The 18,817-nt window shown below is 46.7% G+C and overlaps 1 protein-coding gene across 4 annotated transcripts in view; it reads right to left on the bottom strand.

Annotated features, from left to right (window-relative positions):
• Positions 1 to 18,817, bottom strand: part of ADD2 (adducin 2) — a 138,043-nt gene that overhangs the window by 53,458 nt on the left and 65,768 nt on the right. For 2 of the 4 annotated variants that reach the window (XM_049857026.1, XM_049857029.1), the window contains exon 2: positions 2,333 to 2,449. The gene's annotated coding sequence lies outside the window, so the exon portion shown is untranslated. Of the gene's footprint in view, positions 1 to 2,332; positions 2,450 to 6,603; positions 6,792 to 18,817 lie in introns of those variants that run through there. The other 2 variants (XM_049857028.1, XM_049857027.1) reach the window with 2 other exon arrangements.

Genomic DNA, 18,817 nt, shown 5'->3' with positions numbered 1-18,817 from the left:
TCTCTAGCTGCATGGGCTTCTGCAAGTCATTTCCCCTTTCTGGGTCTCATTTTGCTCATCTCTAACTCAGGGGTGAACAGAATGATCTCTGGGGTCCCTTGCAGCTCTGATACAATATGATATGTCTGAGTTGCAAAGGGACAGATTCATATAGAAAAGGCAGAAGGATGGATGATTCAAGTTTCCCGGAGCAAGAAACCATCTTCCTGCTCTCCCTCCACCCCCCTAACCCCCCATGCCTCTCCCTCAAGCCAGATGCCCAAAGAGAAACATCTGGAAATAACACATGTGAGCAACTGGCAGTTACCTTGTGGGTTCGAGTCAATCTCATGTGCGTGCGGTGAGTTAATAACACTTCACCTCCACTGTGCTCTCCCCCTCCCCACCAGCCTCATCCCTGGAACATAGGCAGTAAGAACAGAATGCAAGGTCAAACACAACAGGCGTGCTCAGAGCCTCTCAGACAGGCAGCCACATCCCAGAGTCTCCTGGGCAGGCAGCTCTGCCAACCAGAATTCTTCCAGAGGCATCGCCCCACTGCACCCTACCTCCTTTCTGTTGAGTGACTTATCGAAGCAAATTAATTTCTCCTTGCACTTTCAAAGCCCTGAACCTTTGATAGTATTTTTAAAACAACCACAAGCAACTCCCCTCCTCACCCCCCAATGATTGGACATGACATGGGGGTGAGCTGAGGACTGTAAAAAAAAAAAAAAAAATGATAACTCCGGTCCCACCAGCTCCAGAAACACCTGAACTCTCAACTTCTCCGGGACTGGGAGCCTTTTGGCCAACACAGCCTGGGACTGAGGCTTCCCAACCTAAACCCATTCCATCTGATCAGGAAAAGGCTGATCCTTTCCCCTTCCCCTTGGAGTGGCTCCACTTCCCAAGGTCAGGCCTGTGAAGGCCCTGAAGCAGTTCTCCCGTCTCCAGAGTACCAGGAACCAAGAAGTTCTGGGCCTGATGGGCAAGAGCCCTCAGGACCATGTACTGGCCTGCGTTCACGTCCCTCAGAGCGCTGCCCCAGAGGAGCTCTGATGGGGGTGGGGTTGGACAGAGAAGCACTGATTCCACTTCCATGACAATAGGGGCCTGGGCAAACCCTTTCAGCCTTATGATCCAGAGGCATCCCTTTGTGTCCTTTCCTTCCTTTCCCAAAATGTTATGTAGGTGGTCAAAGTTGTCGACAGCAAAGCTTGGTGGTTAAAAGCACAGACTCTGGAGCAAGACTGATTCAAATCTCAGCCATGCCTCTTATCAGCTGTGTGATCTTGGGCAAGTTATTTAACCTGTCTGTGCCTCAGTTTCTCCATATATAAAATGGAAGTTATAACAATTTCGCTACCTGGTAAGGTTATTGTGAGGATTAGATGGGTTAATGTATGTGAAGTGCTTCAAACAGAGCCTGAAGCATTTGTTATCATTATGTGTCATTTATGGGCTAGAATCATCTTAGTGTTAGAACTCGAGCAATGAGAGGCTTGGGATTCAATTGTAAACAGGTGCACATTAAATAACTATAATTATATGTTTTAGTCCAAAAAAACTAATTCAATCTTGAGCTATATTAACAAAAAGAACATCCAGGGAAAGACTGAGAATGCCTACTGTTTTCTGATCGGACGTCTGTGGGAACGTGTCAACTGGAGACCACACAAAAGAGGCTCAGCAGGACGCTGAAGACCAGAGGCGACCAGCGTTTGTCGGACCAGGTGTGGTTCTAGGCAGCTTGTATTCATAATTCATTTTCATTCCCAGAATCACTTGATGTGGCAGACACTATTGTCCCAGTTTTACAAATAAAGAAACTGAGTCACAGAGAGGCTAAGTAACTTGCCTGAGATTGCACAGAGAACAGTAGGGACAGGATTTCATCCAGGACTGTCTGTGCAGATCCTGCCTGCCTCCACTCTATCATATTGTCCCCAAATATCTGTTGAGCAGCCATGTGGAAGAGGGATTAGGCTGATTCCCTATAGCCTCGGGGGGCAGAACTAGGAACCCAGTGGGAGCTGCAGAAAGGCAGATTTGATCGGAGTGCGTGAGAGAGAGCTTTTTAACAGCAGGAGAGCTCAGGAATGGGAAGGTGAAACAGGCTGCTTTGTTAGATGGTGGTCAGGACTGCAGGGATGTCCTAGGGAGCTTCTGCCACTGCTGGAGGCTAGACCAGTGACCTCTAAGGTCTCTCCAAGTCTGTGGTACTTCATGAGTGAGCAAGAGGGGGGAGTTCATGGCAATGGCCTGAGTGTCAGGAAGCTCATCCTGGTGAGCTATACCCAACCAAAAAGGGTGCATCCCTCCATCACCACCCAAACTGCCGACTAATTACCAGGACCCTGGGCCAACCTCGTCCAAGACTCGCTCTTCTCAGTGCTTGGCTTGTACAACCTGCTCCACTCTCAGGGATGCTGACCACATCTACAGGACTTCAAACATCTGAAGGGAGCTGGAAAACACAAAAACGACAAACATCAGGGTTTTGTTGGCACCACTGGAACTCTAAACAATGTTTTTGGAGCATTTATTTTTGCAGCACTGATTTCTTTTAAGGACTGCTGGCAAATTCTTAAGAATTACCTTGAATTGAATTTTTATGTTAAAAGCAAATTATGTCTATACCAGGCTTAATGGTCTGAGACCTGACAGTCATGGTCCCCAGACCCTTTGTTAGCCCAAGATTGGAACCATTCCCAAAGCCAACACTACAGACAGGGATTGGACTGGACTATAAGATAGACAAGGATACTGGTGAGGAGTAAGCTTCTTGGCTCAAGCAGACACTTGAGACTATGTGGGCAACTCCTGTCTGGTGGCGAAATGGGAAGGAAGAGGGGGACAGGAGCTGGCTGAATGGACACGGGGAATACAGCGTGGAGAGGAGGAATATGCTGTCTCATTAGGGGGAGAGCAGCTAGGAGTGCGTAGCAAGGTGTATGTAACTTTTTGTATGAGAGACTGACTTGATTTATAAACTTTCACCTAAAGCTCAATAAATAAATAGATATTTTTTTTTTTAATTATGTCTATAAAAAGGTCAAGAATGCTTCATGATCTTTATAGTTGGGATCAGAGTTCCTTTTAAAGGAAGGAATTGGAACAGTGCTGAAGCTGGCTGGCAAGGCTTCAGAGAAGGGGGGCTGCTAAGTGGGAGAGGGAGCAAATGGGAGCTCCTGGGTGAGCCCAGAGGGAACCACAAGTTGCTGGGCTGGAAGGAATATGACCCCCTTCGTAATACTCCCCAAAACACTTCACTAAGAGCTGTGGAACTCAGATGCTGGTGTGAGGGATTTGGGATGGAGTCCAAGAGGCTGAAGAATATCACACCCTGGGAAGTAGGAAGGTTTTAGAGTTCCACAGGCCATGAATTGGTGGATTCAAGACAATTTCACCTAGAGTTCAAGGGGAAGAAAGGCCTCAGCTATGCACATGGGGTCGCCATGAGTTGGAATTGGCTTGATGATGACTGGCTAATACCTGGGTAGTAAAAATAAATACTACTGAAGGAGGAATGCAAAGTTGTTAATATCTTACAAACAAGGGTGAGTGACTACCCCAAAAATCCTGGTGATCAAAGTCTTCAAAATGTTAATTATTAAATTGTTTTTCTTCTTTAAATGGCAAATGATAGTTTTCCATTTTCACTTGGACACCCTGTTGTTCAGACCCAGAGGTGCTTGGGGCTGTCCCACCCAAGGCTGGCAGCACCCCCAGTACCTGCCCCTACCCGCACTGCCGCTATGGCTTGGGGTCGAAGCCATGCACGGCAGGACCATTGGCCAGCTCAGCTCCTTCCAGGTGCTGTGACGGATGCTGCCCAGAGCTGAGCCATTTGCAAAGACTTGCCCCACCAACGAGGGACAAGAATTGTTTTATTAGGTATGGTGTGCCTAAGGGGAGCCCTGGACACCTACGGACCCAGAGGCACAGCGTCCTCTTCAGGGGAATGAAAAGACCCAGGCTGTAGCGTTTCAGGGCTTGGATGTTCCTGAGCCCAGTTCTCACGCTTGCCCCTCTAGTTAGGGACTTAATGGTTGCTTCTAAGAGCTAGTCTCAATGCTCTGCACGTCCAGCTGCCAGCTAGGGCCCTCCTTCCAGTGATTTTATTGGTAGCTAGAACAGGGTCACAGCCACCACGTGTTGCTGCTTCTGTCCAATCCCCACCAACACGGGAGCCCTCCCTTCCAGGACTGGCCTAGGGCTGCATTTGCTGACACACCTCTGGAGGCCATTCTTTGGATGGGTGGCCACAGCCCTCCCTAAGGGCCTATCCTGCAGCCAGGTAAGTTGTCTCCCCTGAAGCACTAACTTCCCTCCCTTCCCCAGCAGCTGGCCACGGAGGTCTGAGGATACCCTGTGGCAGCAACCTTTTAAGATTTCAGAATCTGAACTATGTCTTGTGTCCATTGAGAGAATTAATCTTTCACCCCAGGAGTGACCTCTGCCCTTCGTGTAAGAACACAGACAAGTACAGATAAGTACACACTGTATACCTATCCCCCAGATGAGTACACAATGAACAAAATGATTCCCATCCCAGTCCTCCTTGGTGTTGCAATCCCACCCATTATTAGAGCTCCAGCCCTTGGGTTATGGTATGACCCCGGATTAGGATGAACATAGTCCTGAGAGGTACTGTAAGCGAATGTGTTATTCGTAAACTATTCTGTGGCAATGAAGCTGTCAGATCTCTAATTGCAGGTCCTGACCAGGCCCAGAGCAGCAAGAGGTAATGAGGGAAAGGGCAGAGAGAAAGGCCTGACACCAATGCCACACAGGGAGGTCCCGGCACCTGGGGCAGGGCTGCCACCCTAGGTAGGCCTTGAAGGATCTTGACCTAACAGACCCTCTGAGCCTTCTCTAGCTCCAGCATCAAGCCCAGCATCACCACCCATCAGCCTCCAGGTTCCCCAGCGTTGTGTCCCATGGCTGGTTTCTTGGTTACCCAAAACTCTGAGAGCCTCACTCACCCCAGCTTCCAGCCATCCGTACCATCAGACAGAGCTGAGAAGCAACGGGCAGTGTGAGCCATGGTACCCCAAGCACTGGGAGCAGGGCCATCAGCCCCAGGGTACCTGACAGTTCCTAAGTGATCGGAGCCTCTTGCAGCCTGTTTTCAGTGTGCCGTCAAGCTGTGCCATGGGACTGGTCATCTTGCAAGGTGGGAAGACAAATGGCAGGCCTGTGAGGGAGCCGGGACACTGGATTTTGTCCTATTTTGCCACCCACTGGATTGTGAGTCTAGCCACGTCATTAAAGCATTCGGGGGCCTTTGTCTACCCAGATATCCTACAAACCCAAACCCATTGCTTTCAAGTCAATTCTGAATCATGGCGACCCCATGTATGTCAGAGTAGAACTGTGCTCCATAAGGTTTTCAGTGACTCATTTTTTGGAAGTAGATCACTAGGCCTTTCTTCCAAGGCACCTCTGGGTGGACTCAAACCTCTAACCTTTCAGCAGCCGAACATGTTAACCATTTATACCACTCAGGGACTCCCAATCAATGTTAGTTGAACTAAAATTCAACTAACATGAATTGGGACAACTTAGGCCAATTTAATAAAGAAGCTCTGTGCCAGGCCCACAGGTCCCAGGAGTGAGTCAGGCCCTGGGGAGCTCACAGCACAGGGCAGCAGACGGACCCCTAAGCAGCCCATTTCAGGATAAGGCACCTCGTGTGTTGACGGAGGTTTGCCTGGCAGGTAATCTGGCCAGTTTCCTAGGAACCAGTCACCTCCTTTTACACAAAATGCTCATTTGTAGTATAACACAAATGGATGGGCTCCTTCTGGCAGCTGCTTTTCTTGCCCATTTTGAAGCAGAATTCCAACAATTGATTGCAGCTCTTAAACTAACAAATCCAACTCCACGTTGACTATGGGGAGACAAAGGAGAAAGTAATACACATCGCACACCAGACGCAGCAATGTCCTTCTCTCTCCAAAGTTCATTTTCAGCTACACACCTTATCTGACTCCCTCACTCCTCCCCTCACGCAGCCCCTCCCCAACCCCTGCTCCCACCTCCCCCTTTACCCTTCGCTCCAGGAGCCTGGAGCTCCCTCACAGCATCTCCAGTTTGCATCCTCACACCCTTGAACCCTACTCAGCAAAGACCTGCTCAGGATTCACCCTCCTGGGAAGCAGTGACCATAAATGACGAAGCAATGCTTCCTACCACAGTCTTCTTCCCTGCTCGTGAGGATCAGATATACGTAATCACTAAAGTATAAAATTACATTTTTATGCATCTTTCCTTGTGACTCTAAAAGGAACAAAAAGCCTATGAGGGGAGTGACAGATGCCCAAGTTGTCTAACTTTTTGCTAAAATCTGTTAAAGTTCCGTGTACCCTGAGGAGAGGCGGTGCCTATCTCCTGCCACCTTGGTGGGCGTCTCAGACAGGGACAGTCTGTATCACTCAGCATCCTGAGCCTGAAGACGCCACAGCTGTCACTTCCTACCTGCCCCACATACCACATGGGCACGGCTGCCCCCTTGGCCATGCCAGCATCTCAAAGCCCCAGGTTCCTTGCCCCACGAGTCAATGCCAGGCAAGGACAGCATTCCCTCCAAGCCCTGGACTTGGAGCCCAAACTCACCGATCCCTGAGTGAGACTTCTCAAGGGGAGAGAGGAGACTGGTGTGGCCTTGTTTCTGCCACTTCGCAGAAGAAATGGAGATGGCTCAATAAGGAGTGGGCCACACCCTGCCTGGTCTGCTCCGATAAAGAAGAACTCACACCTCTGGGTTGTAAGATCATGGGTAAAGCTTATCTTTACCTTCTTGAAAGGCTTCTGAGTTTTCCAAAATTTCATGGTGGGCAGTAACTACTGTAATGATGTAGGACAAAAAAAAAAAAAAAATTTTTTTTAAAGAATAAAGGGAGAAGGAGGAAGAAGAGAGGTGGCGAAGCCTCCTTCTGTCTGATCTCTGGAAATTCCTTTGGCTGGAAATATCTTTTAATCCCCTGAGTGCTGCAGACCCAACAAGTGCTTATTTCTGAGCATCCCTAACACACCTTCTTCTAACGAAGCCTCGTATATCTTTAAATCCTTCCAGCAAGGAGCCCAGAGCTCAATGGTCAGTAGGCCATCTTTGCCATTTCTCCTACTACCCAGGAATTGCACAGTTGTGAATGAATGGACCGAGGTTTCTTTATATTCAGTTGGAATCAGTTCTATTCCCTTCCACTGGACAAGCACAGTTATTTCTTGAGTATCTTCTGGTGGCTGGGAGTGAGCAAGAACTGGAATGGGATGTGAGAGAGAAGATACCTGAAAGAAATGAGACATGGTCCCTGCCTGCTAGAGGCCCACAGTCATGTTAAGGTAAAAGAGAATACAAACAAGATCATATATGTTGTTGTCATCTGCTGTTGAGTTGACTCCAACTCATGGGGACCTTATGTACAACAGAACAAAATGTTGCCCGGTCCTGCATCATCCTCACAATCACTGGCATGTTTGAGTCCATCATTGTGGCTATAGTGCCAAGCCATCTTACAGGAGGTCTCTCATGCCTATGGTGGCCCTCTGCTTCACGGAACATGATGTCCTCCTCCAGCGACTGATCCTTCCTGATGATGTGTCCAAAGCAAGTGAGTCCGACAATGTTCTGTTGTGATCTGTTGCGATAAGGTTTTCATTGGCTGATTTTCAGAAGTAGATTGCCAACCCTTTCTTCCTAGTCTCTTAGTCTGGAAGCTCCACTGAAGCCCGCCACCACAGGTGACCTGCTGGTATTTGAAATACTGGTGGCATAGCTTCCAGCATCACAGCAACATGAAAGCCACCACAGTATGACAAGCTGACAGAAGGGTGGTGAGTCATACATATAGATATAGATACATACACATAGATATGTCATCAATTGCCAAATTCAAAACAATATACAGGTAACTGAAAATTCTGTGATCTGAAATGAATGTGTTCAATGCCTGTTGAAATGGGAGACTGGAAACTCAAGGTTCACATCTGTAACGACCAGGGTCCTGAGTTAGACCTTTAAAGGAAGAAATTATTCAATCAACAAAAGGTATTAAACCCAAATAGGTGCCCAGTGCTGTGCTGGGCCCTTCTCCCTAGCCCTGCAGTGATGAACCCATTGTCCTGGTTTTTCAGGTGAGGAAATTAAGGATCCAGGAAATTTAGTGACTTGATCAGGGCCACAGAGCTAGTGAAAGGTAGAGTCACTTTCCTCCCCTCATCCAAATTACGGTGAGCAGATTCAAGGGATCCGGTAGGAAGGTGAGGAATGGGAACCAGCAAGTGACCAAAGCCCAGGTTCCATATTCCTGGCGGAAGCTTTAAGGATTTGATCAGCTCCTGAAAGGACGATTCCAGTTCCTGTTTCTGTCACATGTGGGCTCAGAACTGAGCTGTTCCCCACCCAGAATAAGATGGGGATTAGGAGGCAAGTGAGAAAATGGGCACCTCCAGCACTCACTCTGACGAGGGGTGCCATGCTGTTAGGGAAAGAAGATGCTGCTGGCCCCACAGGAGAGCTGGTGGGCTGCAGGGGTGACTGCTGGCCACGGATCACCCACTCCCCCAGCTGCCAGGTCATGGCAATGCAGATACAACCCACCTCTCATACCTGTTTCTTCTTGACTCAAACACAATCCTTTGCCTGCCATGAGCTGGGACCCGGTTTGCCACTGGGTGGTAATTCACAATCCCTGCTCTCAAAAAGTCCACGATGTGGGGGGAGCCCACAGAGAGATCATTACAACACTGGGTGGACAGTGCATCAGGAGCAGCTCAGGAAGGTGACCGTGGAGTTCCGTGGTGGTCCCAACCACTCGACAAAGGCCTCTGCCACTGATCACAGAACCACGTGGAGCTCATGTCTTCAATGTAGGGGAAAGAAAGAGACATTCAGGAAGCCTTGGAGGTGCAGAGACAGTGCTGAACTAGCAGGATGGCTGGACTCAGCCCTCAAATATTCAGTCCCTTCAGTGAAATGTCATCAAACTTGGATACTGTGCAGATAAACACTTATCAAAAAGGCCGTCTAATTGCATTGACACGTCCTTCAATTCACTGCTCCACACCTCAGGCTGCGCTAGAATCCCATCACAGATACTTTTAAGAGGTTGCCACGTCTACCTTTTGCCTTCAGGCAGGACTGTGCCTAAAACCAATGTAGCTATATTTTGAGGAGTCTCACACTAGTCAAATTCAAACATAAAACAGTTGATTTCTGTTGTAGCCCAATCTGAGAGCATTTGTCCTTCAAAAGGAAAGTGAAGTCTAACCTACTGAACCATGTGGCTGGACTATCCTTGCTGCCATCCCCACTGCTAGGCAAGAATGTCCTTCTGTATCTGTAATACAATAAGTCACATCCTAGGCCACAAAAGGGGGAAACAAGTGTTCTTTTCCAACATTAAGGTCAGAGTGATTTTGTTTTATTGTTGTTTTTAACTGCTTGGCCACAGAGAAAATACTAAAAACACCTAGCATCTGGGACTGGAGGGGGATCTGGCATATCTCTCTCCTCTTCAGACTGGGGAACTTGTGAAAATTCACAGCTAAGACTTGGGACTTGCTGTTTTGAGGGAGGGGGAGAGTTAGTGGGAACCAGGAAGAGGGGATGGTGGGAGCTGGAGGCAATATGTTAAAGGGTGGGAGGGTCTAAACACTCCCATGGGGAACTCTGCTGGCCTAAGGAACATCCATGTGGAGACATCCCAGAAGCCTGAGCAATGAGGTCCAGGCTGTCAGAGTGTCGGGAACAAGATGGTCATTTAGGAGGCACAGTGTCTGACTGTCCACTCTCCTCCCCTGTGATTCTGTATAGTTGATTTTATCATGGAGATATCGAGGGAAGAGCTATTTTAAACTTAATGTGTGTGCATGCTTGCACCTCCAGTGTGTCCGAGACAATGAACACCATGTGCTCACCAAACACACTTCCTCTTCTTCCTGGACACCCACCTACCCCACATTTTTCCAAGCCCCCTTTCCATCTGGATAGGGCCATGCTATTGGTTCTATCCAATGGAATGTAAGTAGAAGTGCTGTGTGTCCCCTGTAGCTGAGGCAATTCAGACCAGAGCTCATTCTCTCCTTCCTTGTCTCGCTGCTGGATGCAGAGGACCCAGCGGAAATTCCAAAGCCCTAGATGGAAGAAGCCTGGGTGTCACAAAGGGAGCCTGCTGGACATCTGATTAGAGATTCAGGGGTTATCGTTACAGACATATCCTAAATAGCACACTCACACCTTTTCTTTAGCTCAGGATAGTCTTCTATTAAATCTGTGGTTACCATTTTCATTCTATTTACTCTAGAGTCTCCTTCAGGGCTCCTCAGAAACACCAGTTATCCATATGTTGAATCTCTGTTCTCTAAATTTATCATTTTTCCTCTCATTGTTTTTTATCATCGACCATTTCCTTGCATTCTGATGGCTTGTCATTGTTATTTGCCTACTTCATTGATTTTAATTCTGCAGAATTAATGTGGATTTTAATTCAGATACTGAACATTTTATCTTTTTATGTATCTTCCTTACTCTATATATCTCCATTTTCACCTTAGACGTTTTCATCTTAGTCTATTTTCTCCTTATGACTGTCTGTTCCTGTTTCTTAGAAGCCATGTCTTTCAATTATACGAAGAATGCCAAACAGTTCTCTGACATTTTTCTTCTGGTTCCTGTAGCAGATTATTATCAGAGATAAATGTTCCTTTTGAGTCTTCCAGATAGATCATTTCTCTTCCTCTGAAATCTCTTTTCTTAAGACACTTCTAAATGTTTTATTTTTCTCTATTCTCAAATAAGAGGACATCAAGTTCCCTAAGATATGAACATCAGGAAAAGTAGTTTCTAGTCAAAAGTGATCAGAAAGCTACATGTTTCCTGGAGATCATGTGGTATACACATAATTAATGGAGTATAAATACACAATGACTTTTAATGTCTCCAGGTAATTTTTGCACTAACCTGACCATGGCAATTATCTTAATGATCAGTTCACTTAAGATCAGGGATCTAAAAAAACAATGATCAAGGAAACCAGCCTAATCCCATATCCAGGTTCTAAAATGGGTACTTCTTTTATAGAAAACGTAATAAAGTTCAATCAAACTCATTTCTAGGTGAGGCAATTGGGTTATTAACAGCAGACTTGATGAATAACTTAGATGAACCCACAAATCTTAAAATATGACCCTCAGCTTTACTACTCCCTGGGACACCATGAAACTATTCATAAGATATAGGAAGAAGGGAATGAGCAATTAACATCGTGATGCCAACTGAGGGGCTATCAGATCCTGGAAACTCATATCAGCCTCCTTCCAGATTATCTCCTGCTTGAAGGAATAACTTGGGAGGTGAGTCACACAGGCAAGCACAAGGAAGATATTTAATACAGGTCTCAGAAGTGAATGCAGAGAGATACAAGCCCAGGAACTGATATGATAGTGAAGGGTAAAAATAAAGTGAACATTGTAATCGCTTTACTTTTTCAAACCTAAGACATCATTGATTGACACACCATTATTACTAAGAGGAAAAAAAAAAAAAAGGCATTGCCAATGATAATTGTAAGTCATCATGGATTCCAGGACAATCCCAATTTCAGAGATGTTAAAATGTGGGAAGAAAGGGAACCCAACGAAGAAACTAATGTCATCACTTTGGGACTGCCTATCACAGCAAGGGCAGCGGGTCATGTACTGGATCACGAAGCTGAGGGATAAGACAGGAGAAACAGGCCACAGAGCTTTACGAAAGCCTCTAGAGGCCCTGACTCAGGGTTTATCACAGACAAGGTCTCTGACTGTCAGCCCTTCCTTCTGCCCAGTACAGTGTCCTCAGATCTACAGCAGCAGGGCAGACTAATGTGCGCAGTTCCCCAACATCTAGTGCACAGCCACGTTTTACTGATGAGGCATCTTCCTCTTCTGTGAGACAGGAGCATAAAGTCATAAGGTAAAAACAGACTAGGAGAAGACCCAAGTTTAAAAGACAGCAAGACGAGAGAAAAATGGAGACAGGCCCACTACTTGGATTTCAGATTTGCTGAGCCAGTGAAGACCACAATTGCCAGAGGACCTAGCACATAGTAGGTGCTCAACCAAAGCTAGTTCCTGTCCCCTATGTCCTCCCTCCAACTACTGTTGAGTTCTGCCATTCAAGTCTGCCCTGCATTTTCTTAATGTTGGGAGTAGAGAGATCTAAGGCAGGCAGAGAGAAAATTAAGGACTTGGGGGGTGCGGGGTGGGGTGTAATTAACACAGTGTAGGTTCCAAACTACCTCACTACATTAACGGCTGTCATGGATTGAATTATGTCCCCCCCAAAATGTGTGTATCACTTGGGCTGGGCCGTGATTCCCAGAATTGTGTGACTTTCCTATATGTTATAAATCCTGCCTCTATGATGTTAATGAGAGAGGATGGGCGGCAGTCATGTTAGTGGGGCAGGACTCAATCTACAAGATTGGACTGTGTCTTGAGGCAATCTCTTGAGATATAAAAGAGAGAAGCTAGCAGAGAGTTGGGGGAACTTCATACCACCAAGAAAGCAGCACCAGGAGCAGAGCGCGTCCTTTGGACACGGGGTCCCTGTGCCTGAGAAGCTCCTGGACCAGGGGAAGATTGAGGACAAGGACCTTCCTCCAGAGCAGACAGAGAGAGAAAGCCTTCCCCTGGAGCAGACACCTTGAATTTGGACTTGTAAAATAAATTTCTCTTTGTTAAAGCCATCCACCTGTGGCATTTCTGTTATGGCAGCACTAGATGACTAACATAAGGGCCCAGGGAATTGATTCCCCCATATAGTTCCTGGCTAAGAATCCAGGCTGTGGGTCGCATGAAGGGCCCAGAATTGAATCCTACTTCTACATCTTTGTAGCTCTGTGACCTTACTTGGGCAAGTTGCCATTTTTATGAGCTTCCATTTCTTCATACATACAATAGGGAGAGGAACAGTACCGTCTCATAGGATTAGTGTGAAGATTAAAGGAGACAACATATGAAAGCTCAGGCTTTGCGCAACCGAAACATCCAGTTGCCTTCAAGTCAATTCTGACCCATAGTAACACCATGTGTGTCAGAGTTGAACTGCTCCATAGGGTTTTCAGTGACAGATTTTTCCAAAGCAGATAACCAGGACTTTCTTCCAAGGCACATCTGGGTAGACTCAAACCTCCAACCTTTCTTGAATAGCAGACAAGCACTTTAACCATTTGCACTACCCAGGGACTCATGGGTTTGCTCAGGGCCTGAGAAATAGCGAGGGCTCAAAAAATGTTAGGTGCTATTGTTCCTCATGGAGCCCTGGGGGTGCAGTGGTTAAGAGTTCAGCTGCTAACCAAATGGTCAGCAGTTCAAATCCACCAGCCACTCCTTGGAAACCCTGTGGGGCAGTTCTACTCTTCTTATAGAGGCACTATGGGTCAGAACCGGCTCAACAGCACCTAACGACAACATTACTCCTCATATGGTTTATTGACATTGTAACAATTGATTTTTTTTAAATCACAGTCTGGATTCCATCTCACCAGCAAGCATATGTCAGGGCTGATCGCCCCATCAAATGTTCTCAAAGGAATCTCAATGAATCCTTGAAGCTGAATGTAATAGAATTAGGCAGGTTTCATCTGCTGCTAAATTTCTGACCTGCACTCTAAAATACAGGTAGATTTTTGTCTAATGTGCAGTCTTAAATGGTTGGTACAATTTTTCCACCTTAGCAGATAATCTAGAGCTTCCAGAGCTGATTACGATGCTGCTTACACCACTGGTGACAATGCCTGGATTGGAGGTTTTTCTAGCTAATTCCCTGACCTCTTTGACCGGTAATTCATTATAGGTACAAGGGACTGTGCTCAGACCATCTCCTGACACACTTGTGCCTCCAGAAGGGCTCTGGTTCTTCTTGACAATCAAGTATGGAACTCATAAGAAAGGGGTGGGTTTTTAAGTCTGGGAAAAATAAATGTGGCAAAGAAGGGGAAACCAAGGCAGAAAAATTACGAAGGCTGTTGTCTTAGTTGTCTAAGGCTGCTGTAACACAAATAGTACAAGTGGGTGGCTTTGAAAAACAAAAATTTATGTTCCCAGAGTACTGGAGGCTAAAAGTCCAAATGAGAGTCTCAGCTGTGTTGATTCCTTCCCTGTCAGTAGCCCCAGGTGCTCCTTGGTTCCTTCGTTCCCTGGCTTGTAGACAGTCCCCACACGGCATTGCCATCTCTTGTGTGTGTCTCTGTGTCTATTCTGGTCTTTTGATAACTTAGAAGTGATTGGGTTTAGGGTCTACTCTGCACTGGTATGGAGTGCTGGTGGTGCAGTGGTTAAGAGCTCGGCTGCTAACCAAAAGGTCAGCAGTTCGAATCCACCAGCTACTCCTTGGAAATCCTGTGGGGCAGTTCTACTCTGTCCTATAGAGTCGCTATGAGTCAGACTTGACTCTATGGCAATGGGTTTGATCTGGTTTGCACTGGTATGACCTCATTAACATAACAACAACAACAAAAACCCTGCTATTTCCAAACAAGATCACATCCACTTGTACAAGGGCCAGAAGTTCAACACATATTTGGGGGGGATACAATTCAATCCATAACAGCTGTGGAGACAGTGAGTGCAAATTTACTCACCATATCCTAACATTGGAGCAGTAGAGGAGGCCCCATTTCTCACCCCTCATAAAAAGAACATTTAAAGCAAATTAAATAAGGTTTCACATACTGGTTAGTAAACAGATGGAATGTGCTAGCCCAAAGCACAAAACAGACCACAAGTGCCAAAGGATGAAGCCATATTAAATACCCATCTAAGAACCTTCTTTGATGATGAACACCCACATGGCATTTATCCATGAAAGTTGCCTCACGGAAAACGTTCAGTATTCTACTTTGGTGAGTGGTGTCTAGGGTCTTATATGCTAGCAAGTGGCCATCTAAGGTGCATCAATTGGTCTCAAACCACCTGGAGCAAAGGAGAATGAAGAACACCAAAGACACAAGGTAAATATGAGCCCAAGAGACAGAAAGGGCCATATAAACCAGAGATTACACCAGCTTGAGACCAGAAGAACTAGATGGTGCCTAGCTACAACCGATCACTGCCCTGACAGGGAACACAACAGAGAAACCCTGATGCAGCAGGAGAACAGTGGGATGTAGATCTCAAATTCTCATAAAAAGACCAGACTTAATGGTCTGACTGAGTCTAGAGGGACCCTGGAGGTTATGGTCCCCAGACTCTCTGTTAGGCCAAGACTGGGACCATTCCCAAAGCCAACTGTTGAGACAAGGATTGGACTGGACTTTATAACAGAAAATGATACTGGTGAGGAGTGAGCTTTTTGGCTCAATAGACATATAAGACTATGTGGGCAGCTCCTGTCTGGAGGTGAGAAGAGAAGGCAAAGGGGGCCAGGAGCTGGTTGAATGGACACAGGGAATACAGGGTGGAGAGGAGGAATGTTTTGTCTCATTATGGGGGGAGCAGCTAGGCATACATAGCGAGGTGTGTATAAGTTTTTATATGAGAGACTGACTTGATTTGTATACTTTCACTTAAAGCACAATAAATAAAAGTTAAAAAAAAAAAACTGCCTCATGGAAATGTGTACTTACAGCAGCATTAAATGAAACAGATGCTGGGTGGAATAAATATTTTTAAAGTGCCTGCTAGCCACAATGTCCAGGCATTGTGCTAGACTCTGTCCTGCCATGAGCCTGCCCCTGTGCTGGGGCTGAGGGACTTGAGCAAGCCCCTCCACCACTGCGCGCTTCATTTATTAACGGCAACTATAGCACTACATATCTTGTGGGAAATGTCCCACCTGCATCAAGATGGGGCCACCCCACTCCTTCCCTTTCTGGGTAGCCTCTTCATGAGGGATTCAGAATGTGGCTCAGCTGCCAGGTTCCTAAGGAAGCTGTGCATCTGTGCAGGGCATGTATGGAGCACCGCCCCCACCTCCCCCTCAACCCTTGCAAACACACACATGCATGTGAGCTGTCTAGAGCTCAAGCCAGGTTTTGTGGCTCTACGGGCTGTTAATGAGCACACCACGATGGGCCTGGTGGCATCTCCTCTTGTGGCTCCTGGACTCAGTTTTTGCTTTTGGGTCTCTTTGACTTGAGCTCCCTCCCAGGGTTGCAGGACTCAGCTCTGTATCCTCTAGAGATCTGGGCATCCACCCTGGGTGAGTGGTTGGAGAGAGACCCCTGCCAGCCCTTGCCCTGAGCAATGTCTCTGGCCATGGCTATGCGTGTGTTCCTTTGACACAAATGCAAGGCACTGTGCTAGGTACCAGTGACACACTGGTGAGTACTATGTGGTCCCCACCCCCAGGCACAAACAGCTGGGGGATTCCCAACCTTCATACCATGCAGAATAGGGGACCGGACAGTTTCTCACACTATATCTTGGCCTTCTTAGAGCCCAAGCCTCCAAAGGAAGTGGGACAAAATCCCCCGATGCCACCTCTCTCCTCCACCTCTTTTCCTTTCTGCCTGGAAGATGACCTTTTGAACCCTTTATAATTTCAGGAACGTTATTGCATAATGGCAAACTATGCTGACTCTGGTGTAGACTGTCTGGTTTGTATCCCCAGTTCACCTTTGATAACTTAGGCACGCTGCTAAATGCCCCCGTGACTCAGTTTCATCATCTGTGAAAACCCACCACCCACTGCCGTTGAGTCGCTTCCGACTCATAGCGACCCTATAAAGGGGGGGATGGTAATTATGGTAGCAACCCCAAAGGGTTGTTGCCGTTAAATGAGTTCATCCATGTAAAACACTTAGGACGATGCCTGCCATACAGTAAACATTCAACAATGGTGGCGTAATGTGGCAGTTTTCAGTCACTATGGGTAAATCAGAAAACTAGGCTGGTCCAGCTGAGCAGGGTAGGCAATGGCAAGGGGCTAGGAGAATGTTGTCTAGGAATGTTCCAAGGCCGATTGAATGGACTGAATGTTCAAAGTGGTTTGAATGGTGGCCCAACAAAAGATATGTCCGTATGGTAAAGATGAGCCCAAGAGACAGAAAGGGCCACATAAACCAGAGACTACATCAGCCGGAGACCAGAAGAACTAGATGGTGCCAGCTACCACCGATCACTGTCCTGACAGGGAAAACAGAGGATCCCTGATGGAGCAGAACAGAGGGATGCAGATCTCAAATTCCCGTAAAAAGACTGGACTTAATGGTCTGACTGAGACTAGAGGGACCTGGAGGTCATGGTCCCCGGACTTTCTGTTAGCCCAAGACTGGAACCATTCCTGAAACCAACACTTCAGACAAGGATTGGACTGGACTATGAGATAGAAAACGATACCAGTGAGGTGAGGAGTGAGATTCTTGGCTCATAGACACATGAGACTATGTGGGCAGCTCCTGTCTGGAGGCGAGATGAGAAGGCAGAGGGGCCCAGGAGCTGGTTGAAGGGACACGAGGAATACAGGGTGGAGAGGAGTGTGCTGTTTCATTAGGGGGAGGGCAGCTAGGAGTACATAGCAAGGCGTGTATAACTTTTTGTGTGAGAGACCGACTTAATTTGTAAATTTTTACTTAAGGCACAATTAAAAAAAAAAAAAAAAAAGATATGTCCATGTCCGAACCCCCAGAAACTGTGAATGTGACCTTATTTGGAAAAAGGATCTTTGCAGATGTAATTAAATTAAGGATCTTGAGACAAGGTCATCCTGGGTTATATGGGTGGGCCCTAAATCCAATCACAGCACAAAGGAGAAGGCTATGTGAAAATAGAGGCAGAGATTGGTTTATCATTCTCTAACAGGGTCAACCAAGGGTCAACTCATCCTTTTTGATTGAAAAAAGGATTTTCTCATCCCTGGCTTATGTAGGACCCAGAACAATTTCTGGGAGAATGGAAACTTGGGGGACAGAATCCCAGTTTCCTAATTTCAATGAACTTGATGCATTTATGCAGGAATGCCTGGAGCCACCAGAAGCTGGGGGAGGCAAGGAGGGATTCTCTCCTAGAGTCTTTAAGGGGAGTGCAGCCCTATGGGCATCTTAATTTTGAACTTCTGGCCTCCAGACTGTGAGAGAATAAATTTCTGCTATTTTAAACCATCTAGTTTGTGGTAATTTATTATGGCAGCCCTAGGACACTAATACAGCGTTCTTACAGATTAAAGTTCTAAATACCTGTCCCCTCAGTATATTGTAACGGTTAACACAGTGCATACAAACCCCCTGAGGATCTTGCTTTACTGCAGATTCTGATTCAGCAGGTCCGGATGGGGCCTGAGATTCTGCATTTCTCAAAGACTCCCAGGCGATGCCGATGCTCCTAGCCTACGGACCACCCGTTTTGAGTAGCAAGGGATTAAGGTCATATTATCATCAGCAGCATCACAATGATGAAAGAGACCACTGGAACGAAGGTGCAGAAGTGGCAGACCCAGCCAGCCACAATGTTGGGCCACTGTGACAATGTTGTTGTTGTTAGTTGCCATTGAGTTGGTTCCAACTATAGCGACCTATGAATGACGGAACAAAATGCTGCCCAGCCCTGTGCCACCTTCACCATAAGCATTGCTGTGTCTGAGTCCATTGTTGGAGCGCAGTTTTCCTGCAACAGGATAAAGAATAGATGCAAATCATTGACCTTTGGTGGCACCTCTCCCTGGGATGGATCGATGCTTCTCAATTGAACAGCAGCTCACCAGGGCAATGCTGATGAGTTCTGACTGCTCCAGTTTATCATTCTCTAACAGGGTCATCCAAGAAGTGGTCTCATCCTTTTTAAAAAAAAAAAAAAAAAACTTTATCTCATCCCAGAACAATTCCAGGGAGGATGGAAACTGTGCTAA

This window comes from Elephas maximus, chromosome 17 (assembly GCF_024166365.1).
Source record: "Elephas maximus indicus isolate mEleMax1 chromosome 17, mEleMax1 primary haplotype, whole genome shotgun sequence".
In the NCBI taxonomy this organism is placed as follows: Eukaryota; Metazoa; Chordata; class Mammalia; order Proboscidea; family Elephantidae; genus Elephas; species Elephas maximus.
The sequence above is the reverse complement of the archived record's forward strand: the minus strand, read 5'-3'. Positions and strand labels throughout refer to the sequence as shown.